An 18,823-nucleotide genomic window follows, 5' to 3' on the forward strand; every position below is an offset into this window, starting at 1 on the left:
GCTGTGCCATGATGGATAGCCTGTCTGCCTCAGAACAAATGAATCGATAATGTAGGCTACACATCGGTTGAGTTTCACAATGCTGTTGAATAAACTTTAGGTGCAGAGCTGCCACTACAAAGACAATTCCACTAATAAGAGCCTGTCATCTTTGTAAAAACCATGTTACGCTGCATTTTTTTTCTTTAATTGTGGGCAACTTTTAGATCATTTTTTATTTTTTTAATGACTGAAATAAAACTAGGCTATCCCTCGTTATATACCCTTGCCACAGGGGCAATATGATTTCAATTATGATGACTTGAATTTTAAGAAAGTAAACAAGACAGACCCAGATTTTTAGAATTTAGAGGGCACAAATGTTTTTGTGTGAAATGTTTTCTTAGTTGTGATAGCCTTTACATTTCTTAAGGAGGTTCCAGTACACTCACGGCTTCTGCTGGAAAACAGAGTGTGTGAAGGTGTATTTTTTAATGCACACTCCAAATGCTATATGGATAATTCACTTAAATGAGAATACATCCTAATTAAACATCCTTAAAACACAGGAATAAATCTAAAAGGAGTGAGGTAAACAACTACATGTGTGAAAATATATACACCAGTCCATTAGAGCAAATCGGAAATGTCGAGTTTTATGTGTTTTTAAAAAAGGTGTGATTTAAGCAGAGATCAATATTTGATTAAAAGCCATTTTTATTGTCCTGTTGCTCCCAGCTTTGATGTATCGCTCAGTCTCACAGGATGGTTCAGCCTGGTCAAATTTACCATCTTACCTGTCACTATGATTGATTCCATATTGATCTCCAACCCAGAAATGAGCTGGAAATGCAAATATGATGGAAAGGCTCACATCAGTGGGGAATAGCAATAAACACTTGGAGTCACTTTGAGTCTCAGCTTTAAAAACATGCATCCTTTTGCAAAAAATATAGTGAGAGATTAAACTTATTTCTGAGTTTTAGATGCATAGTTAAGTGTGACAGGAATGTGTGAAATAACACACGTGCACGCACGCACACAGACACACACACACACACACACATATAGATACCTTTTGATGTTATTAAGATGTATGATGAGACTAAATATATTTGGATTCTCAAAGCTTGGCTGCATGTAAAAAAAGTGTGAGTGTATTTTAGGCCTGGCCAGAAACGACAAAACTGAAATAACACAACATTCTGAGGAAGACTGAGGGTGATATTATTCAAGTGAAAGATTTTATTAATTCTAAATTTGCTTGTCATGCAGTTCATTTATTTAAAGTTTTAGTGTGGCCACAGTTTTTGCTGTCAGTGACCACGTTCTCATTTCTTTATGCTTGCTTTTAAATAATCACCCTCCTGCATCTGCATACAATATGAGGTGCTTATGAATATGCTGCAGCTTCATGTTTCCATTCCAGTAGCAATCGTCTCAACAGCTCACCTGTACACTTTGGTGCTTAAGCATCATTTACATAAAGCATCAAGGGAACGGAGCACCCCCCTTCCTTCTATAGAGAGAAACGCACCGTGCGGTGATCCTCTTCTCAAGCCTGGCGTGGGGCTTCAGGTGACAAAGTATGTGGTTGAACTCTCTGGGTTGTCAATGGGGGGATGGCCAGCGATGGGGTTAAAGGATAATGCAGTGCCTCGCGTCGCTTTAATGACGCTAAAGTGCTGGGCTATTACGGGCACATGGACAGGACTGTAATTGTCTCTGAAAGCAGCCAGGTTCTCCCGGTGCTGGGCTGAAATCAATCACTCAGACCCGGCCTGTCCGCCTGCCTGCCCCATTTGGAGAATTACATCATGGAACAGTGAGGCATCCGCTGGATAAAAGGCTTCTGTTACTTAGAAAGAGTTGATTTTATTTGCAGGGATGTGTGCTTTACTCCGTCTGTCATTGAATTGCCGCTGACAAAATGATCAGTTTGAGTAAACAGGACACAGGTTGCCCTGTAGGTGAAAACAACTTCCCTCTCCAAAGTCGATGTTCCGTTTTGCACCGACTTACTGTCAGATAAAAAGTATCTGAGTTCACCGGTTAACCCGCTCAGGTTACACAACAACAGCCTGCTGCCCGAGATAGTTTAGCTTTTCATCTCACCCTGTTACCACAATGTCACTGCTCTTTTTATACAGTGGCAGAGTGATAACAATGAAGTGAATAATACTCCTGTACAATGGGTCTTACTATTTCACATGCTGTTTTTTCCCCTCCCACAGCCTATTGTGTTAAAACAACACTACTCTCATTTTGCACTCAGTGTGAATGTGAATAGCATCACAGAGCACCACTACATCCCGCTGCTTTAGTTTTGATGTGGACACAAACAAGCTCCAACCAAATTGTTCCCTACTATGCTTACTTTAGCATAACTCTGTTTGAAAGCATTTAATGGAAAACAGTGTTTTCCAGAATTGTAGTTGTTGTAGTTTTTTTTTTTTTTTGTCTTTTAGTTATAGATTAAAAAATTTGAATTTAAAAAGAAAATTCCTTTTCAAGAAATTCCTTTCTTAGTTTTACTGTGAGTGTTTGAACTACATCTGCTTACTTAATTATTGTTCATCTTAAAGAAAAACTAGGAATATAGTCATTGTCGACTCCTTCATTTTCTTAAGGACTCTCGTGCCAGATTAGCAGTGTTCGCTCTTGCTCCCATACTGATCCAGGTTCAGTAATCTCCCCTACATTATGACTCTGGCCCTCCAGGAGCCCTCCAGGAGCCCTCTGTTCCAGCTACTTGTTTTCCTTTTCATTTTCCCTGCGGTGGGATGAAAAAGGTTCTTATTGCTGTGTGACACTTGAACTCTCTGAAAGGTTATTATAACATGGGGGGGCGGTACAGAGATATCGCATATCTTTCATTGGTCTGCTTTGTGGAGGCAGACTATCCGATGCTGAGGCGCAGAAATACAGCAGTTAATTGACAATCATTGTCTACCCCTGAAGGTTAACCACACGCCCTAGACAATGTCCCACCACTGGGAATGGGATGGCTTTTCACTTACATGCCCTTCTTAAATAGATTTTCCCTGGCTTGTTTCAGTCAAACAGATCTGACTCTGAAACGTTACAAGTGACAGGTCACGGCGAAAGCACTTTTTTCTTGAACAAAAGTATCTAATTGATACTGATATGACAGCGAGTGTTATGAGAGCTATCACCTCTCTTGTTCCTATTTCAAGAGTGTTTATGCCTAAACACACATATTTGCAAATGACGGTAATTGTTTTGTTTAGCGCTCAGTGTGAGCTGCCACTGAGGGTGCCAGCTTGTCTCTCTCCCTCCTCTCCTCTGCTGAGCTCTCTTATAATATATTTGTTTTCTACAAGGCACGGATGTGTTTACAGGTACTCAGGGGAGATTTCTGGATTCCATTCAAATCATTCCCAGTCAGAGTGGGTGCTAAGATACCCGTCACCCAGCAACCACATCCAAGAGGGAGCTTGGGCGATAATAACTTCAAAAACAGAGTGACAGATGCCTGATTAGAGAGAGAGAAGGAGAACGACGGAGAGAGAGAGACAGAGAAAGAATGAGGGAGAGAGAAGGGGTGAGAGTGAGAGATAATGGTATACAAAGCTGTTTAAAATCCAAATCTATTGCAGTACTTTCTTGAAAGCCAAATTGGCCCTCGTATTGTGAGTTGTTTCTTTATTGAAGTAAAAAAAAAAAATGCATTTAAAGTTCCTTTTTTTTTTTAGATTTTTAATCCTTCAATGGGGCTCTGCTAAATTTGATTAGGTACAGTACATGTGCTCAAGTCAACTGTGCAGTTGGCAGATGGCGGCAAGGTGTTTTTTGCAAACAAATAGTCTCCTTGAAAATCAGAATTGCTTTATTGACTTGACATTCACTCAGTTGGAACAAGAGCAAATTAAAACATTTTTTTTTAGGAAAATGTCCACAGAGTAGCTCAGTTAACAGAAGTAACATTCCATTTCTTCATTTCTTTTAGGATCATATTTCTGTAGCTTAAAATGAAGCTGAGCCAAGACTGTTGAAACCACAGATTTCACTTGTTAGAGAGGCTTTGTTTGACACTGTCTAATGTCATTTGTGGATTTAGAGGATATTTGCATGGCAAAGAGGCCTGTATTGTTAATTTGCCTGTTGGATGCATTAGTTCTTCATGCTCCTATCTTATTTGCATGCCTTTACTGGATCGGCAGCAGCAATTGAATTACCAATTAATTCTTTTGCAAAATGAAATGGTTTAAAATCGCACATCAACATCAGGTCTTTGTGCATTCATCAGTGCATTAACATTTTTTATTTTTATTTTTTTCACACATCATAAAGATGCATTATCTTTAATTTTTATAGACAAAAGACTTGAGCTGGTTAAAATCTGTCAACGTGAGTAATCTTGCATTTTAAACTAGATCTGTTAACAGTGATTTTACCTGATGATTTTACGCTTGAGAGTGATTGCCTAACAGGCAGCAATAGATTTTAGGTCATGCTGATTTTCATTCTCCTCTCTCCTCTGTCAGAGCTCCCTAGCTTGTCTTTACTTATGGGCTCCTTCACATTACAGCACATTTAGGGAGCATAGCGGAAGTCACTGACGCTTGTACCAGGATGTTAAATGCTACTGACAGAAGTTAGAGGGAGCAGATGAGATTTCCTGATTGGAGAAGGAATGCAGGCCCTTGCCTGGCTCTGTCTAATATGGTCACATAGAGAAATTGATTTTCCTCAGAAATTAATTAATTTTTCATATAGCCCAAAGCTGGAGTTTAAAAAAGAGCGCACACTTGCTGGTTTCCTATTTTCCCCCTTTTTTAAAGAATTATTGCCTAATCATATTAATACTTTTGCCCCAAGGATGAAAAGATAATTGTACAAATGCATTTGGAAATATGTATCACTGAGTATTTATGATTAAATTATGCAAATAACTCCGCTCCCATCCTTCGTGGGCCCAGATTGTCTAATTAGGATTGATATGGCGAATAGATGTTGGGGAATCTGAATACAAGCATGTCCAAAGAGCAGAAAATTGAAAATGACAAGGCTGGAATCCTTAAAAAGTGTGTTGGTTTTTTTTCCACTCTCTGTCTAATTCAGCGTAGCTGTATCAGGAGTTAATTTTCCCCGGCTTCATTTCTCGTCTGAGCTGACAGGAAAAGGAATCCATCAGGGAAGCAATCTCAGATGGGATTCCACAAATTTCCTTTACTTGTTTTTTCTCCCCCTCTTCATTTTCGTGGAGGCTATCAGGGATGAATCTTCTCCTGAGTAAACATGCAGATGTTATTCCTCCATTGTCAATGTTTTTGGAGCTCTTTGCTTCAATACAAAGGACTCCTCCTTAATAATTGAAGTATATTAAGAAAGGAATGTCATCCAACAAAAAGCCCTTTGTACTTTTGGAATTTCGGTGAAGTAATGCACATTATACAACTTTTTTCCCTCTTTTTTTACCGAGAGTGAGGACACACTCAACACAAAGCATTTTTAATATGAAAAGTATATTTGTTCAGTATCAAGTAATTTAAATAACATCTTTTGTTTAAGTTTGTTAAAGTTTAATATGAAAGTGTTAGTTAATAGTAAGCCAACATGTATTTATGGTGAGTTGAGTGTGAATGCAGAAACTCTATTTTAGCTACAGTTTAAAAAAAAAAAAAAAAATTATTGCCAAAAAAATATATTATCCAGCAAATTCATATAAGTATATTGAAATGTGCTGTTATTGTCTAACCCCACAGTAGAAATGTTTCAGATTTTAGTAGGACCAGCTCAAGCACAGACAGACACACACACTGTACACAGACACAAGTATGAGCCAACAGTTACATGTAATTTAACAACAGCCGTGTTCCTTGCTGGGCTCAGCGGTACATCACAGAAAAGAAACCAGGGAGGAAATGACATCGGTTTCCACTCTTTCTTCTTCTGTTGTTAGCTTCAGATGAACGGCACAGCACAGGAACGGCTCCAGTGCCTCCAACAGTATCTAGTAAAGGGCTGATTGTTATCTAATCTTTACCTGGCGCTAGCTGGAAAAGCCCCGAAGCTAATGACACTTGAGACTAGCAGCACATTCTATGGTGGTTCAAAGCATCTGCTCAGTCAATACCTTCTGATGAAAAACTAAGAAAACAGCCCCACAGCTATTTATGTGAATCTGAATTCACTTAAACACCAGAAACACTTTATGCAGTCAATTTGTTGCATTGAATTATAACTAACAATGTGGGTAAAATAAGTTCCTGTTGAGCCAGGCACTAAACTGCTCTCTTGTGTCTGCTTTTTGGAGTTTCACAGAACTCTGGTGAAGCAAACTGAATGAACAACTTCAGCTGTAGTTAAACTAAACACAGCATTAGCGAATAATAGCGATTGGTGATTTTTCCTTACATTTCTGAAACCCATTTCTTTTACTCTTCATTTATTTTTTGTACGATCAGCGTATTTTAATTCCACTTGCCAAAAATGGCATATTAGCTGGTTGTGTTCTTCACATTTATAGGTCATATCTGGACGGCATATCAAACAACAGCATTTGACACTGATTGTCAGATTGCTCCAGATCTGTCTTTCAAACTGTGGAAATTCTCTCAATCAAAGTGTAGTCATTAATCTTAAGGTCACTGCCAGCTAAATATTTCTTAAATTAGAAAATGAAGAAAAAAATAACAAGTTATGATGTTCCTACTGTTACAAAAAAAATGTAGATGTAATATTAGCTTTTTTAACACGAGTCAATTATTAGGTTCAAGATAATAAAAGAATACAAATATTAAAGACGAGGAAGAAGGCTGCTGTGCTGTTGTATTTGTGTGTTTTTTGCACAGTAGCTCTGTCAAAGTGAACTAGGCAGCTCGTTAAGCATCCTGTGAAATGATAAGGTCTGCAAATCTGGCTTTTATCCATAGAGAGAGCCACACCCAGGGCCGCTTCCTGATGGCACTGCACACCTGTAGAGGTTATGAACGGGGTATCAATATCACCGGGTCAACACATTTTCATCTAACACTGACATCTCTCTTTGGCTTTCACCCTCTCTCTCTCTGCCTCTGCGTCTCCCTCTGTAAGCTTAGCGAGAATATCGGTGGGAGTCTTTATTGGTTGCAGCGCTTGGGTTTCTCTCCTCGTAGACTCAAATGTCACCGTCTCCCTGATGTTTCTTTAAAATCGCCTGTGCCACCACTTGCTGTGGCGCCTGGCTATTATTACCCTCCTCTTAAAGAGTGACAGTCGGGCCCTCAGAGACGTGACACAAACCTCTGCGGATGGAGCTGTAGTGCTGTGTCAAGCCAATGCTCCCAGCCAATCAGATAGCAGGAAGCAGAGTACTGTACACCTGGTGCTGTGAGGTTAGCAGAAAAAGTCAGGAGTCAGTACAGCTCAGTTTAATGCTTCAAAATCATAAACTCTGTCAGTTTATTTAAAGGCAAAAATGAATCAGTCAACAGAAAAAGGCATTTACATATCATTGGAATCACTGTAGCTGTCTTAAGTTGTCAAACTCTGTCCACACGTGCTCACGCCTTGAAAGCAATGTGCTGTAACAGTTACTTGTGTATGTTCCCAGTAATTCCACAGTAGCGCAGAAAATACACTGAGACATGTTCTCTATGGAAATAAACATGGTTATGATAATAAAGCGGCCCTTGGCTGAAATGGTCTGTCCACATATATTAACCCTGTGTAACTTTCACATTAGGAGTGTGTGAGTGTGGTTTTTTTGCTTGTGTGCAAGTGCATGTGGCGTGCACTGAGAGAGTGTGAGAGAGAGAGGGAGAGGGAGAGTGTGAACGAGAGAGGGAAAGACACCCTCGCACAACTTCACATGTGAATGGTCTTGTGTGAAAAGGAGGATGAATTGAGTCAAGCTGACATAGCATGCCAATAAGCTTTGTCTCATTTCCAATGCCGTATTCATTTGTGCCACAGAGAGATTTATTGCATGATTGACAATTATGAGAGGGTGACCTAGTTCTTTGTGATGGAACAAAAATGGTTTTCATCAGTTGCCTTTGCTGTCTTTTGCATTGTGTGTGTGTGTATGTGACGCTCCCTGCTAAAGAATAGGGATAGCCTCCGTGCAATGAGATACTTTTCCCCCCTCCAACTATTGAAACTCATGCATTTTTCTAGTAATGGCTTCATATATTTTGCATAGAATCACATCATCCACTATGTCTGTTCCACAGCAGAAAAAATGAATTTCCTACCCCATTAAGCAATGTGAGCTGTCCAAATGGATCACGTTAAAGTGACACTTTTACGAATGCTCTTCAATCTCTAACTTTGGTGTGGAAATAAAAAGAAAAGGGAAGTAATATTGCTGTCTGTGAATATATATATCTTCACCACACACCCAGTGCCATTTTCTTGCCACTGCTTACTGTGCTACATTATTGGCTATAGTATTGTTGTTACTTGATCTTCCAAATCACAAATAAACTCATCATCCTTTTACTGTTGCGACTGTCAGTAAAGGGCTTCATTTGTGCCATACATTCCCTGATTCCTTCTGTCCTTTATGGTTCGTTCTACCTGTCTATTAGTTGTGTGTTTGTCTGTGCGGGTTGTGTGTGTGTGTGTGTGTGTGTGTGAGTGTGAGTGTGAGTGTGCCCAGTCAACCTTAGATTACTACGACTGCGAGGAGGAAGTCTCTGCTCCTCCTGGGACTCCTGCTTGACTGGCCCCACAAATGATACAAGCCAGGGTTTAGTTGGGAGTTAATATCCTGCAAAATTGTCCTGCACAGTCTCGGCAGAATGTGGATGATTAAATGACACAAGCATATCAAAAACATTTTTCTCAGACTAGTGGCTGTTAAGTGTCGCGCCGGTGCAGCCCGTCTCCCAAGGTTACCATTAAAAAGAAAGGAATATTCAGTGGGAAGTGGGTGTCATTGAGCTGTGATTGTGTGTGTGTGTGTGTGTGTGTGTGTGTGTGTGTTTGCATGCGTGCACCTGTATTAGCGTGTGCGTGCATGCTTTAGATGTTTCGTGTAATGCCCTGTTTGAGTGGTAATAATATCTCAATAGGATTTCAGGGTCTCATTGAGAGGTTTGGTAGAAGGTTGAGAGGACATATGCTAATTGTGCCTGAGAAGACTCGTCTCTCTCAGAAACATATCCCACTAGAGTTTTCCTTGTACACTGGATGCCAGACTTCCCCTAGTGACAAAAAAAAAGGCTTGAGGCTCCAAAGCGATCCATTTTATCCTTTCTTTTTCAAAGGATGCAATGCTTTGTTTTAACCTCCGCAGGAAAGGAGATGAAAGGCAGTGTAATAAAGCCGAAAGGTCTTTCTGTAGTTATCAAATGGCCTTTCACTCCTGACCTTTAAGATGCCACAGTAGGAACTGGAGACAATGCTAGAAATACAGATCGGATTTCAGAGATCAAACACCTCTTTGTATAGTTTACTTCCACGGAGAAGAAAGAACAACCTTTCACAGCACATCATTTGAACATGGGAAAAAACAAAACCAAAAAATATTTGGGAAAGAATGAACTGCCTTGTCAGCAGCCGCACACATCAAACGCTTAAAAAGTTGAGGTAATGTAGCATCGCATACATTTGAGTTTTGAGGCATTTCTTTTGTTTTTTTCTTCATCTGATATGATCTTGCCACATCAAGGGGCTTTATAGAAGGGCATTTGTAATCATCTGAGACTAATCTGAGCTGGTCTGTATGTGTTTGTGTACATGTATGCATTCATCTGTAGTACAATTTGCATTGCTTTTTAATTCATCCATCACCATATGCTTTTCCTTTCCTTATACTCTAGGTGGGCTGATATTATTGTAACTGATGCTGTCCCCCGAAAAGCTTTTCACAGTCTACAATTAAAATGGCATAACTTTAGAGGAAACTGATGTGTGGCTGTAAGATCTCAAGTCTAATATAGCTCCATTGCTAGGGCTTGGTTAATGAAAAGTTTCTCACCTGTACTTGCTGCACTCTGTAATCTTAACGCCTCAATTTACACATAAGAAATAATGTAATTATTGTCCATCAATATGGCTACCGAGGCACAGTTTTTGACTGATGGTTATATGTGTGATGTGAGAAGTTCAGGTTCAGGTTATTCAAAATGACAAGCTGCTGCAGTGTAGTGACAGCCCTACAATATCTAGCAGCCCATTTTTTCAATCACATCCATAGACGGGCTGACTACAGAGACCGCTAATCATGCTCTTAGATGTAGAATGTTATCAGGATTCATGATGGCACCCAGCATTCCTGTCATTCTTGGCATTCTACGGAGGGGCACTCACAGTCTGAGCATGGAGTGTCAGTGCCTGTGGACCCTGAAGGGCTCTGTGTGAGAGACCCAGTCGGGGCCCTGCTGGGCCAGGCCTGTTGACAGTTCCTTGGCAGTGTTGTCTCAGCAGGAAGACATCAGTTGGAGCAACAGCGAAGCTGTGGATGAAGGCTGTCTGGTCAGCAGAGAGAATGGAGTTGGAGAAGATTAGGCTTCACCCATGGGTCATTGTGTTCCCAGAGCAGGCCCGAGCCCGACGGCCCCAGTATTGTTAAAGGGAAAGGTCAGGTCCAACGACCAGGCTAAGCCTATTAAACAGCCCGCACTACTTCTTCCTGGAAACCTGACTGTGCTTTCTCTTAACTACTGAGTAGGGGAAAAATCAGCTTTGAACAGCTGAGGTCGGCCATATCCTGATGTGAACTGGAGACCATAGCTAATTGAAAAGAATATTACTGTATACTCACATGGAGGCATTGCAATCATGCTCCGTTATAACACCAGGCAGCGATTTCACAATTGCATGTTTCATTTTGTTGAAGTACCACTAATTGTTTCACAGAGCCCTCCAGTTGGTATGCTGTACAGTATGTGTGCGAGGCAGCTGGAGGTTTGCTGACAGATCCTACCAGTGTCAAACAAATCCTCACATTTATATCCTCTCAGTACTAAATGCTTATGTACTGCATTCATAAGGTCGTCTGAGCCCCAACACACTCCCATAAGTCTCCTTTAGCTGTAGTGATGGCTGGTGTCAGGGATGTCTGCTGAATGAAAGGAAACACAGGCAGATAGCGTTTGATCCGTGATGGAGATGAGTCCACATAGGAGTAGAGCTAGTGATTAATAATGGTGCATCTGGGTAAAAAGGATGTCATCCCTTGGACGTCTAATGAAAGCTCTTGAACATATCTGGGAGAGGCGATATGTTGACAGTGGATGATGCAAATGAGGCTAAATGTGAGAGGAAACCTGAAATGAATCACCCTGCTGTCTCCGTGGCGTTTGTGTGTGGGTACGCGCCTGTGTGTGTGTGTGTGTGTGTGTGTGTGTGTGTGTGTGTGCCCCGACTAGCAGCCAGCCGTTTACGTCGTACAAAGCTCGGTTTGACACTCTCCCTCCTTTGTCTCAAACTGCTAACTGTATTTAATTTCACATCTTATCGGGCCGGGCTTTGTCTGTCTGTGAGTCTCTGCACAGTGGAGGCGACCCCCGGAGATAAACTCTGTCAGGCTCTGGGGTGATTTATTAAATTCTGATTTCTGTGAAGGACTTTAATGTCGAGGGGGTGGGAAGAGTGGGAGGGTGGATGGGGAGGTAGGGGGGAGAGGTGTTGGCGGGGGGGTGAGTGGTGTGTGTTGGGGGGGAGAAAATATGTCGCAGGTGTCTCTGCCAGCTCCGGGCACTGTTCTCTCTCCATTACCAGCATTGTTAGGTATAGAGAGGCAGGAGAAAAGAGAGAAGTAGGAATCTATGCCGAATTTCCTGTCTTTGTTGTGGCAGTGGGCTTGTTTTTTCCCTCTGTTCCAGGCAAGAACAGCAGTATCAAATCTTAAATGTTTGGACTGGAGATAGCGAACAGAGCGCGGTTCAGTTTCACTGAGGTCTCGACCCAGCTCTGGTTAACGGTTCTAGTTTCATGCTAATCTTCCCCGCGACACCCGAATGGGGCTCTCATCCTCTATACAAATCTATTAGGTAAATCCTTTGACCTTATCGGCCTCCTTATCCCCACCACCTACATTTGAATAAAGCCCGATGTCAAGGCTTGTGTGACATTTTTTTTGACGAGTTCAGCAGATTTTATGGGCAGTTATTACAGCCTACCTGGACCCGGCGCTTCAGTTTAAAATATTTTCTTGTTAAGCACACTTCACAGGTCAATTGTTACTATGCCGAAGCTCAACATGTTAATTTTAATATCATTTTATTCATCTCAAATGCATCAGCTCCTCCCTCTTGAAACCTATTTTACATTTCTCTTTCATATCACCTTAATCTAAATTGATGTGTTATCATACATGGATCTCGGAGGAGGGGATCAAATAGTGACTGTCAGTGGTGCATGGTGAACTGTGTTTTTGAACATAATTTGGTCCTCTACATTATGAAATATGCTTTAAAGCTAAGTTACAAGGTGCTTTTCATATGACCCTTCCCTTTGTGAGAATTGTTTTTAAAGCAGAGAACAGAGCTGTAAAAGTGATGTGTTGCTTCCTCCGGTATCTCTGAAGCAGTTTGATCAAAAGGTAATATTGGCGAGGGTGCCGCTGGTTCTTGTCTTCTTGCACGTTACTTCCCAAGGGGCTCCTTTCCGTGTGACACCTCCATTCTGAGAAGTGATGAGTGGATGGTAAAGAGTTGTGGATTCTATATATTTATTTATTGCTGGTATTGAAGAAGTTAATAGAAGACGGTGGGCTGTGATGCGTGAAGGGCTGCATGGGACAGGACTTCTCGTCTTAGATGCAGAACCATAGAAAGCCACGCTGAACGCATATATCAAAACGTACAGACGTGCTCATGCTCACCTACCCACACACACACCAATGCTTTATATCAAATAGTTTACCCCCATCTCTCTTTCTTCTCCCATATTTCTTTTCAAAACGGGGCATCTCCCACTCTCAGGGTAGCTATTAAATCAAACCTAGTAGATGAGTTTGCAAAGCCAGCAACTCAGTCCCACTTGTGTCTTCTACAAAACTAAACACCCAGAATTCAACAACGCTTCCTTTCGTCAAAAAATAGCCCACTAAGATCAGTTTAAATACACTTTCTCCATTGCAGAAGCAGAGTTTGTTTGACCTAGTGTGCAAACCCTGGTTAGCAGGTTTGATTGAGCAGTGCCGGGGATCTTAGGGCCGACTCCTCTGATACCTACATCTCCCTGTCTCCATTGTTCTCTGCAAGTCAGCATCTTTTGTCTTTGCCACTGATTTGTCTTTTGATCTGTGCGAGTGATTTATCTGCATGGAATCGTTTTTCTCTCTGTTCCCCCTCAGGAAATTTGGAATGAGGCTGGCCTAACCTTGCCAGGGCCAAACAAAGCCCGAGAGCTGATCTCATGTATTTTGATGCTGTTTGTGAAAACGACACACACACACACACACACACACACTCACATGCATATACACACACACACAGCCTAGACTTTGAGAGGGATGAAAAAAAGGAAGAGAGAGAAAAAAGCACCCTGATGGTGTCCGTTGTTTTGTGTTTTTCTCCAACAGATGTGAGTACCTCCAGCACAATTTCCATTTGGAAGTGACATGTTTTTCAAACTCAAAATGATTAAATGGTAGTAAGTGGATTTAAGTGGACACTTCTCTCACAGGCTAGTAGACAGCTCCATATAGAGACCCTCTGGGAGCGTAAACTCTGGCTGAGGCTCACCAGCCAGGGCTGATAGAACGGGGGACCCCGGTGTCTTCCGACTGCAACAGTTTTCCCTCTGTTTACCTGGTTAAAAAACGCCAGAGGTTGGGGGGATTGGAGTTGACAACCCTGAGGGGATTGGAGCTGTTTTCCTTGCTTTTTTTTTTTTTTTTTTTTCCCACCCGCCCTCATGTGCAGCTGTTATAGCCTCCTCCCTCCTCCTACCAGCTGCCAGAGAGAGAGAGGGAGAGACACTCATGGAAAGACAAGAGAGAGAAAGGGAAGGAGAGCCTTAGTGAGAGGGAAGGGTAGCAGGGAGGCGGGAGGTGGGGAGTAAACACAACCACTCAACACCTGCTGCCCGGTGAAGAGAAAAGGTGTGTTCAGAAGAGAGGGGAGAAGGAGGGGGGAGACAGAGATAGGTGGTTAGGGAGAGGCGACATGAGTACAAAAGCCTGAGAATGTGTTAATGTGGGAGTGAGGATTGTGAAAAAACAAAGATTAGAGGAGAGACAGGTGGGGGGATATGCAGGTAGGCTACAGTAACACACTCTAAACGTTTGGTATTCTAAGTGCTCCCTTATGCGTAAAGCGTAGTTATCTTTGGTGGTAATCTTGGAAACATATAAATAGATATCTTTGTGCTACAGGCAGGAGTCTCCTCGCTCCAGATGTTTACGTGCTTTGATCAACATTGTTTTTTTGGGGTTGAGGCCCGGCGTGTTTGTCTGAGATCTCCGAGAGAGGAAACTTTTCCTCAGCAACGCTAATTATTTTTCCATCACCACTCCGTCACCAGTGAGAACTTTTTTCATGTCGCCTTTCCAGACAGCAAACAGAAGCACGTAGCGCTAAAGTTGTTGCGAGCGTGTTTGCACAATTAATGTTTCGGAGATAGCTTTCTTTTCTTCAACAGTTTACCTCTGAATTTAACAAATACTACAGCTTTGATATCGTTCACGCACAAGCGATAAGATCAGCTCTGAAAGTTGGCGCGTACAAAGATATTTGATTCCTGTCCAAAATATGCATATACATTTAAAACAAATGAAATAAGCAATCTCTTTAATCAGCCATTTTCTCTGTATCAGAGAAGTGCAGAGTCCCCCCCCCCCCCCCCGTTCCGTTTGGGACCAAATTGTCAATTGGCTGACATTATCTAAACAAGAAATATTAAAACTAATTAAAGAAATGTCTCTGTAAAATCTTGATAAGGCTGAGGTTATTTTTTTCTGTCTCTCTCTCTCTCTCTGACTGCTGCTCTGTGCTCTGTTAGGAGACTTGCCACAGGCTTGTCTGAGCAGAGGAAGTTATGAAACTCCTACTGCCATATCATTTGCACAAGGAAGTTTCAGCCTGTTCCTCTGGCTCTGTTGACTGGAGTCCATAAAACAGCTTTATTAAAAATGACACCATTCCACTCTGTATTTGCTCAGTGGCTGCTCATCTAGATTAGGTCACATGTTGCTGTGTAGTGTGGCCAACAATAGCTAGAGTTTATGACAGATAGCAGCTGTCTGGGCTGACTGCGTTGTGATAACATATTGCATACTGTACATCTCTAAATCTGCTGCCTTCTCGTCGAGATAATCTGCTTCTGTTTTCAACAGAAAACTGTCTCAACCACAATTCAAAAGCAAGTCAGCGCCGTTCCAATTTCCTGTAACCAACTGCACATGATAGTAAATCATGAAGCTGAAGTGACACGGCGAATGCTGCACCAACTCCACAGGCTCGTTCTGAAGAACTGATGTAACATTGTTACTTCGCATTGCACAAGTTGAATTCTCGAAGTAAATACTTTCGGTGAGGCAACAGCCACACGTTTCTCAACCAAAGTGTAGTTTCATCTCGATAAAAGGCTCAGAATCTTTACAATCAAGATAACGCAAAGTGTCTGCGACGTATGTTTGTGTGTGCTTGTGTGTGCATGCCCATGGATGTATAACACAAGACCACAGAGGGAACACAGAAAGGGAGGGGTGAGCATTCAGAATTATGTTATGGCTGCCTCCTGTTTAGCTTTTCCCAGAGCCCCAGGCAACTGGAAGGCATCAAGGACACCTGGGTGCGACTTTATTAAAGTATGAAATGAGAGGTCAGTGACGCGACGGTCCCACACATGACATCCTGCTGCTGGCCCTTTCTTCCCTGCCTCCTCCCCTCAGCCCAGGGCTCTGATGACTCCGCTATGAAAGTCTGTTTCATTAATCCCCCTGAGGGACCCCTCAACTGCTCTTTCTGCTGCTGATACAAATTTAATTCCTGATAGGTCTGTTAGATGGAAGCCGCGTCCATCAAGGCTTTTAATTAATGTGGCACTACTCTCTGTGTATCGCAGTGTTTATCTGAAATTCATGACCAGGGCGAGGACGGACGGGATTGTTCAAAGATGGCTTGTTTTCCCTTTTTGGTTGAAATGTGAATTTTAATTAGACACGGTTGTTACTCTAAGGGGTTGTAAAAGGGGGCTCTGTGCTTGTTACAAGGAGGCATGTGTGTGCGTTGTGTGTGTGCGCCACGTAACCGCATGCTTTATGTATTCACTTACTGTCACACCTTGCCACTGTGTTTATTTTTCTTTATTAATGCTCTAGTATTTTGAGGGAAAACAATGTTTTGAATAGGTTCAGGAAACTACCTACAAAAGTGCAGTTGACTAAATTCTTTGGGCTTCGCTGTAAATCCACAGCCTGACAATAGGCTGGACCGACAACTGTTTGTATTGGCAGGCTATTTTCAGCCTAATAGCTGTACAGTATCATTGTCAGCCTCTTATCATGGCAGCTACAGCCCTTTCTGACACACTGACACCTCACTGGTATGTGTTTACATGTGTGTATCTCTGTGTGTGCACTTGTTGGCATGCACACATCTATGTCTGGTAATTAGGCAGATCTTTACTTGTGTTTTTTTTTTTTTTTTTAATATATGGATGTATTTATTTCTCCTTGTCAAAATGTGTCAAACAGAAAGTGGTGAGGTTTTTTTTTTTTTTTTTAGTTTATCTCCCCCACCCCTTTGTTAGAAGGCTTATAAGAGAAAATGTCACAAAGAAAGGAGAGCTCATGAAAAGCCCATCTCCAGCTGCATCCTCGCTCTCTAATAGCACGGACAGTGCCTTGAGATGATTCTGATGGAAGATTATCATTTGTGCAGCGCACTTCTTAGCACCATCCTTGTCCCTGAGTCTCACTCGTGTTAAGGCTAATTTGTATGGTGTCCTTAATGGTTGTGTTTGGGTTAGTTCTGAGTAGCAGAAAGCCTTTAATTGTGAGGTTTAACATTTTGCAATTAAAATCTCCCCTCATTGCTCTGAGGAATGAATGAGCCGTCTTTGATGTGCTTTAATCAGCCGAGATGTATTGTAGTTTAAGAAGCATAAAGATGCCAGATACATTTCTGATTTTAAATTGACACACTCCTTCCACCTTTGAAGATGATAGTTTTTTTTTCCTTTTTTCTCGCTGACATAAAGCAGCGAAAGCTCAGTCCCTTGAACCCCACTCTCAGATTCTGGGGCACAGATCTCTATCTCCCATTCTAAAGTGGCCAAACAGGATTAGGAAGAGGAGCGCTTCTGTTTCACCAGGACCAAGGAAGCGTACACAATTCACAATTCACCAGAGCTTGACTAAAGATCTTAGATGCACACTGTGACTGTATCAGCTGTTATTTTCTCACCTGTTAGAGGAGCTTTTAGGCATCCTCTGTAAGACATGCAAATGCGATCAAAGGAACTTTTTTGAAAAGCACACTCCAATACAAATTCTTCTTCAGATGTTTCAATTTTCAGTTTTTTTTTAATTGCAAATTTTTTGTTGTACCATTAGCAAACGCCAGAGAATGTAGATTATGGCGCTTCTCTCCAGAGATATCCTTGTTTTGCTGTATTGTTGCTGAACAAAAACGCTCATTAAGATCACAGGGAGAAAAGAAAAATATTCTTATTGGAGAAAAAGAGGTGGCAGTTTGATGAGGGCTGATTGGGAGCATCTGGAGGCTGTTTTCAGAGGACCTAGCCCTGAGTGAGCAACCCTGGCATTTAAGTACGGCTCGCTCCTAGAAACTAAAAATCTCCCAGCAAGCAAATTAACGGGAGCAGGGATTTGGTAATAATGGAGGTTCTCGGCTTTTGTTTCACCGTGACAGATGGACAGTGTGTGCTCAAATTGAATTTGGCTTTAATTGCATTGTGGCGTTTATAATTTATCTGCTCCACAGATTTTGTTTACAGGTTTATGGGGTCTTGAAATGCGTGTTTGCTCTCTTTTTCTTCCACTTTCCCTCTCTTTTTTCCTCTCCCTCATTCTGTGTGTGTGTGTGTGCGTGCGTGTCTGTGTGTACGTGTCGGCCAGATCCTTTTTCATCCTCCACTACAGCAGGATAAAGGACACTGTAATTCTCTGAGAGTGTGGTGTTCATTACCGTAGCAGTTTGCCCTCCAGGGTGAATGTGTTCAATAAGCGAGATTGTCTTTTTTCCAATATACACTTAAACGGTATAAGATTGCAAATGTAAGCTCTGTAGTGCCCGTCTGCTCCAATGCTCAATGTTCAAATCATTTGGATCACTTGGATAGGTGAACACAATATAATTAAATATCTCTCCTTTTGAATAACTCCTGCACGTGGACACAAGGACACGCATGTTAGCAGACAAGAGGTTACACTGGCTCGTACAGGCGCATATATATGCACACAAACAGATCCGTTTGGTTGCTTTGTAGGAGAGCAAAAGAGGCTACTTGAGTTATTTTCTCCTGGTGCCTACATATGTTGAAGTGCATCTGCGTCCAGGTTAGCCAGGTGGTTGCCTCTATTCCTTTCATGCAAATACAGGCAGACACTTCAGATGCAGAAAACACACTTTTGTTGTCTTTCTCAGAGAAATGTGCACGATGCAGCCGAGCTTAACACGTTAAGTCTGACATGTTAAGCTAGTCTTTGCTGTACAGCGATGACTCAAATCTCATTCTGGCCACGATTGCAGCCGCTGCTTTGTCTCATTAATTTGTACGATGTGTCTTAGCTTTGGATTTTTCCCCTTTTCGACAGACCTCCTGCAGCATCTTGCAGTGGTGATAAAGATTATATGCTTGTCTCCCGCTCCATCTAGCTCTTCTCTCCTCTCCTTATCCTAGCCTCTGCCACCCTCTAATTGATGCACCCCTGCCAATTTACACTTCAGCCCTGGCTCTGACCCCTATTAACTAC

General features: G+C 41.9%; 1 protein-coding gene across 4 annotated transcripts in view; it reads left to right on the plus strand.

Annotated features, from left to right (window-relative positions):
• The window catches only part of dachd (dachshund d), a 90,314-nt gene that overhangs the window by 1,162 nt on the left and 70,329 nt on the right, over positions 1-18,823 (plus strand). The gene's annotated exons all lie outside the window — the stretch shown is intronic.

Source organism: Amphiprion ocellaris, chromosome 11 (genome assembly GCF_022539595.1).
Source record: "Amphiprion ocellaris isolate individual 3 ecotype Okinawa chromosome 11, ASM2253959v1, whole genome shotgun sequence".
Lineage (NCBI taxonomy): Eukaryota > Metazoa > Chordata > Actinopteri > Pomacentridae > Amphiprion > Amphiprion ocellaris.